At 40.3% G+C, this 7144-nt stretch overlaps 1 pseudogene; it reads left to right on the forward strand.

The window, feature by feature from the left end:
* Positions 1-776: 776 nt before the first annotated feature.
* LOC128585564 (centromere protein O-like) lies at positions 777-1711 on the forward strand (annotated as a pseudogene).
* The last annotated feature ends 5433 nt before the right edge of the window (positions 1712-7144 follow it).

The following is a 7144-nucleotide window of genomic DNA, read 5'->3' on the forward strand; positions in this document are numbered from 1 at the left end:
CAAAAGACTAGTCCAGCTTCCTCAGTACAAATAAAAAAGTAAAATAAAATAAATATCAATCTAGTAAAATACATGTGTTAAATACTTATGACTGCCTTCATTTCAGTTGAGGGAAAGGTGAAAATTTGATACTATTTTGCATTTTTTTCATAATTTGTGGGTAAAATATATGCATTAAGAATTAGTCCAGACAACTTTGCAGCATGCTCCCCAACTTCCGGAGGTAGGTGGCGGTGTGCGGGTGGTTGCGATGAATGTGCCAGGTCGCAGTGGCCGCGTGACAAGCCTGCGCTACCAATGCGCCCACTGGCCAAGAGAACTGAGCCTGTGATAGATCCTTTCGTAACACCAAGTATTATACCAGGACCTGCTGGTCCGCCCAGGAGGCCGCCATCTTCCTCACCGCCCGAAAGGCCAGACCTACTCCCCAGTGCATGCTGGGATCAGGGAGGGGCCCTGAGCGCCGCCATGATTTTGTACGGCAGGAACGCAAGGAACTCCGGGAGCGATGAGATTAGTTTTGAACACAAGGATGGCGGTGGGAACGCTTGGCCCTGGCTAGCATGAACAAGGGGAGAGAAGGTTAGGGGAAGGAAGCCCCAAGGACCGGCCGAACTGTGACCACAGTGGCGGGCTGAATGACTTTTTAGAAAACCTAGTGGACCAAAGTGGGCCGTGTCCTCGGGAGCACACCAGAGGCGAGAGCAAGGACATTTAGGTCCTTACTACCACTGGTCAAGACAGCTTCATGGGAAGGCTCTTGGGGAGCTGAGAAGATGGAGCGGGCGAATACTTTACGTCAAGAGGGAGAATCCAAAGGAGGTGTCTTAGCTCACTTGGAAAGAGTAGAGGCTGAAGTGAACAGATCCTGTAAAGGTAAACGGTCTGAAGAGCTGCAGAGTGCCCAGGCAGTGGAAAGTGCTCTTGAAACCAAGATCCATAAACTGAGGCTTCGATGAGCTGAGGGCTGACCTGAAGCAACCACAAGCCAGAGTTAAAGCATCTATTGCCAGTGTAGAACCTGATCAAAAAGTGGAGATCAGTGAGGAAGAAGATGTGGAAAGAAAGCAGGAACATATGAAAGCCATTTTGCAGGCATATGGTTTTACAGGACTCCTGGTAAACTGACCAGCCGAGGAGCCTGCATCTGCTTCAGTACTGCTTTTGAGGGGAACCTACTGGATTCTTATTTTGTGGACCTTGTCATACAGAAGCCTCTCCAGATACATCCCCATTCGGTTCCAGTCTTCATTCCTCTAGAAGAAACAGCTGCAAAATACTTACAGACTGACATTCAGCGCTTCCTGTTCAGTCTATGGGAGTATTTAAATGCTTACTCTGGGCGAAGTACCAAGCAGATCAACTTCAAAGTGACTTTGCCATTTTTCTGAATGGGCCGCTGCAGAGAAACTCCCTGTGCAGCTTGCTGTCATTTACTTACAAAGGGGATCCAAGGGATCAGTCTTTACAATTTTATGCAAGATTGCTGTATAAGGACCTCACAATGAGTCTTCCCACTGATGTCACTGTTACATATCAAGGAATGGAAGCATTATCCACTTCCCGGGAAGGACAGCGTGCATCCCATGAAATTCTGTTCTGTACAAAATCCCTACATCAAGTGTTTGCTTCATTTGCACAAAAAGGAGAAAATATGGATGTGAGCCTGGTCTCCTGGAATATTTTTTTCACTGGAACACGTCAGAAGTAAGTGAACTGGTACTATAGATGGTCCCAGGCAAGGTCCTGGGAACTGAAGACTTTGACTGACTCAGACTTCTTGCCTGGGGATCACCCTTGTAATGAGAACAGATATCTACTTCATCAGGAACAAATTTGAGTATAGACATTGGCATTTTGGGACAATTCCAAGATTGCCTGCTCACTTGTTATAGTGCCTAAAATCATCTATTCTTTTGAGGTATTGATTTGATCATACGTCTTGGTTGAAAATTCGAATGGTTTGTGGGTTGATAGAAGACATTTTAGGAAGGAGGGAAATGTATCATTCACTCAAAGAGTATTTCTAGCTTTTATGGAAGCTTTAAGTAATTCTGCCTCATTTTCATGAGATGTTTGAAAAGTTCTTAGAACACTCCAGGTTCATGATAATGAAGTACAACTTAAAGTTAAGAAGGGAAGTATGTTTAATCTTTAGTTTGGAGCAATGTTTCTAGGCCAGTGCTTTATAAGTAGTATGGTATGACAAAGCAATATGGATAAAGTAATTAGCGTTCAGTGTCTGTGATACTGTTTCCTAAAACATTTTAATAGAGCACTGAATGTATTAAGTGCCCTACAACAAGCATGGTTGGAAATCCACCCATTAACTTGGTTGTTGCAAAGGGAAACAGGCCTTCCCCTGTCCATATCTTTCATTCCCCTAGTCGGTTTAGTGAACCGTTTTCTCCCGGTAACCACTGGCCTCTGATCTGCTGGCACTTCTTGTTCCTTGGCTTATGGGTCAGTTCACAGATGTAAAAACCTGTGTGTTTGGCCAACTTCTCCCGTTTCAATTCCTTTCCCTCCCTTGCCCTGTCATAGGTGTGATTGCTACCACTGCCCAAAGTCCAGAGCGGCATTCAGGCTTCCCTCTGAAATGGTCACTTCCTAGACCTTATGGTGGGGAAGTAACCTCCATGTGTGCAAGGGACAGTAAAGCTGGCTTGTGCCACCCTTTAGATAGTAGCAGCTTAAGAATAAAAGCGATGTCTCACTTGAAGCCCTTGCCTTCCAGGCATGTGGTGAGGACCAGTGGCTGGAGTTAGCAAAGCACTTTGCCCTTCTCAGATAAGCGATGTCAATAGAATTTTCACAGTGATCACACTCAGGATGAATAAAGCTTTTAATAAAACAGTCTTGTTCTTTATCAATACCTGTAAATTTTCTTTTAAAGCAGTAGCAAAGGTGACTGTAGCAAGAGCTCAAAAGGCAAGGCAATATTGGAAAGTGTTTTTAAACAGAAGGTTAAAAATATAAATGTAGAAGATCTGTTTATATATTTTTCTTTCAGAAATAAATTTCCCTCCCCCACCAGGTGAAAGGAAAAAACAAAACAAAAACAAAAAGAAAAAAGAATTAGTCCACAAATCAAATGAAAATGGAATTAAAAGAAAATCAGTGACCAATTTCAGTAAATTTTAACTTTGGCTTACTTTATTTTTTAGAATATTTATTTATTTATTTATTTATCTATTTACTTTAGAGACAGGATCTCACTCTGTCACCCAAACTGGAGTTCAGTGGCATGATCATAACTCACTGTAGCCTCAAAATCCTGGGTTCAAGCAATACTCCTTCCTCAGCCTACAAAAATGCTGGGATTGTAGGCATGAGCCACCCTACCTGGCCAGGTTTACTTCCAATTTAATGTCCTAGGTTTTTTTTTGTTTGTTTGTTTTATGTATACAACCAGAAAACATTTTCCCCATTCATCTTCCAATTCAGTTGCTGGCTGTGATTGCCTAATATCATCTATCTCCATAACATTCAAACAGATGTGGAATTCTCTATCTTGTAGTGCTCTTGAAAGTGACCCTGACACACATGGTTCTTCTACTTTTTTTCTGATATAGGTGCTTATTGATACAACATTTTCATCTTATTACTGCTTCTTCTATATCCCATATGTTTTGATGTTTTGTGTCTTCATTTATACTTGTTTTGAGAAATTTTAAAACTTCTGTCTTAATATCCTCATTGATTCACTTCATAAGGAGAATACTGTTTAGTTTTCATGTATTTGTATATTTTCCAGTGTTCCTCTTGTTATTGATTTCTAGTTTTATTCCATTGCAGTCAGAGAATATACTTGGTATGATTTTTTTTTAATTTCTTGAGACTTGTTTTGTGGCCTACCATAGGCTCTCTTTTGGTTTCCATTTGCATGGAATATTCTTGAGAATGATGCATAAACTGAGGAGAAGAACATGTATTTTGCAACTGTTGGATGAAACATCTGTAAATATCTATTAGGTCCATTTGCTCTACAGTGCAGAGTAAGTCCAATGTTTGCTGTTGAGTTTTCTGTCTCAATGATCTGTCCAGTGCTGAAAGTGTTGACATCTCCAGTGATGGTTGTATTATTGGGGTTGATCTCTCTCATTAGCTCTGATGATATTTGATTTATATACAGGGTGGCCATAAAGTTCTTGTGCAATTTAAAATAGTGTGCAACTTAAAATTGCACATGAACTTTATGGACACCCTATATGGGCGCTCCAATGTTGGGTGCAAATATACCTAGAATTGTTATATCATCTTTCTGAATTGACCCCATTCTAGTAATATATTGTCCTTCTTTGTCTCTTTTAAAAGTTTTGTCTTACAATCTATTTTATTTGATGGGAAGATAGCTACTCTTACTCTTGTTTGGTTTCTATTTGCATGGCATATCTTTTTCTTTCCCTCTATTTTCCGTTTGTGTGTGTGTTTATAGATGAAGTGTGTTTCTGTAGACAACATAGGGTTGGCTCTTGTTATTTTTATCCATTCAAAAAATCTATGTCTTGATTGGAGAGTTTAATCCATTCATGTTCAATGTCATTATTGATAGGTAAGGACTTTCTGCTGCCATGTTGTTATTTGATTTTTATCTTTCTTATTTTATTCCTATCTTCTTTTGTTAAAAGTGATTTTTTTCCCCTGGTAATATGCTTTTATCTTTTTGTGTACCTGTTTTAGGTTTTTTTGATTTGAGATTGCCATGAGGCTTGTGAAAAACATTGTATAAACAATTGTTTTACTCTGCTTATAAACAAACAAACAAACAACCAAGCAAAAAGAACTCTTAACAGAAATTCTACCCTTTAACTCCATCCCCTTTTATACTATTTCTCTCTCAAAAAGTTATTGTTATTATTTTTGATAGGTTTGTCTTTTAGTCTTCCTACTCAAGATTTACATAGTTTACACACTGCAATTCTAGTAGTAGAGTATTCTGTGTTTGTTTTAATTCTGTTACAAGTAAGTTATAAACCTTCAGATGATTTCTTATTGCTTACTAACATCCTTTTTTTTCAGATTGAATATATATATATATTTTTAGACAGAGTCTCACTTTGTCACTGTTGGTAGAGTGCTGTGGTATCACAGCTCACAGCAAACTCAAACTCTTGGGCACAAATGATTCGCTTGCCTAAGCCGGGACTACAAGTGCCCACCACAACACCCAGCCATTTTTAGAGATGGGGTCTCCCTCTTGCTCAGGCTAGTCTCAAACCTGTGAACTCAGGCAATCCACCAGCCTCAGCCTCCCAGAGTGCTAGTATTACAGGCATGATCCACTACACCTGGCCCCAGATTGAATAACATTTTAGCGTTTCTTGTAGGACAGGTCTGGTGTTGATGAAATACCTCAGTTTTTGTTTGGGAAAGTATTTATTTCTCTTCCACATTTGAAGGATATTTTTGCAGGATATTATATTCTATTGCTGAAATTTGTTTCCTTCAGCACTTTGAATACGTCATGCCATATATGTCCTAGTAAATAAACAAACAAATAAATACATAAATAAATAAAGGAACTCCATTATGTCTGGGAGCAGTCCTTTATTTATGTATTTATTTATTTTTTGCTTCCTATAGGATCTTTTCTCCACCTGTGACCTTGGGGAGCTTGATTATTAAATGCCTTGAGGTAGGCGTGTTTGAGTTAAATCTGCTTGGTGTTCTGTGGCCTTCTTGTCCCTATATGCTGATAACTTTCTCTAGATTTGCAACGTTCTCTGACATTATTTCTTTGAATAAACTTTCTAACCCAATCTCTCTACCTCCTCTTTAAGGCCAAAAGCTCACAGATCTGCTGTTTTGTGGCTGTTTTCTAGCTCTTATAGGTGTGCTTCATTCTTATTTATTTTTTTCTTTTTTCTCTTCTGACTGTATTTTCAAATAGCCTGTGTTCCAACTCACTAATTCTTTATTCTGCTTGGTCAATTTTGCTGTTGAGAGACGCTGATGCATTTCTCAGTTTGTCAATTGAATAAATTCTTAAGCTCTACAGTTTCTGCCTTTTAAAAATTCTTTCTTTTATTTTCTTTCTTTTTTTTTTGTGTGTGTGTGTGTGTTTTGAGACTGAGTCTCATTTTGTTGCCCTCAATAGAGTGCTGTGGTGTTATAACTCACAGCAACCTCTAACTCTTGGGTTCAGGCGATTCTCATGCCTCAGCCTCCTGAGTAGCTGGGACTACAGGCACCCCCCACAATGCCAAGACTCCATCTCACTCTTGCTCAGGTTGGTCTCGGACCTGTGAGCTCAGGCAATCCATCTGCCTTGGCCTCCCAGAGTGCTGGGATTACAGGCGTGAGATACCTGGCCTTTTAAAATTATTTTAATCTCCTTGTTAAATTTCTCCAATAGGCTTCTGAATTACTTCTCTGTGTCATGTTGAAGTTCTTTGAGCTTCTTTAGGACAGTTATTTTGAATTCTTTGTCTGTAAGGTCCACTATCTCCATCACTCCAGGATTGGTCTTTAGCACCTTATTTAGTTCATTTGGTGAGGTCATCTTTTCCTGGGTGTTCCTGGTGCTTGTTCTTTGACATCTGGGAATTGAAGAGTTAGGTATTTATTCAGTCTTCACAGTCTGGGTTGTTTAACCCCCTCCTTCTTGAGAAGGTTTTCCAGATATTCAAAGGGAACTGAGTATTGTGATGTAAGTCTATGGTCCTTATATAGACTCCTCCTATATCAGTATTGGAGATGCCCTAATGCTATGACTCCTGCAGGCTCCTAGTGGTACTGCCTGGCAGATTTGGGTAAGATATCAGGGTTTTCGTGGATTACAAGACAAAGTCTCTCACTCTTTGTGCTGGGCTGCTGGAGTTGGGGGAGTATGATGTGGGCACACCCGGGTGGCTATCAGTGCTGGGTCAGATCTGAAGCCAGCTCAGCTCACTCAAAGCCAGGCTACTGTTTTGTTGCCTGGCTGCTTCTGTTTATTCAGTGCTCCAGCACTCTTTAATCAGCAGGTGGTGGATCCTACCAGGACTGGTTCTTTCCCTTCAGGGCAGCATGTTTCCTTCTGGCCCCTGGTGGGTCCAGAAATGCCATCTAGGAACTAAGCCCTGGACTCAAGAGCTTTAGGAGTCTGTTGGTGTAAAACAAAGTCCTTCAAAACCTTCCTTTTCCTTTCCACAAGTAGAAG

The sequence above is a fragment of the Nycticebus coucang genome, chromosome 5 (genome assembly GCF_027406575.1).
Source record: "Nycticebus coucang isolate mNycCou1 chromosome 5, mNycCou1.pri, whole genome shotgun sequence".
Taxonomy (NCBI): Eukaryota; Metazoa; Chordata; class Mammalia; order Primates; family Lorisidae; genus Nycticebus; species Nycticebus coucang.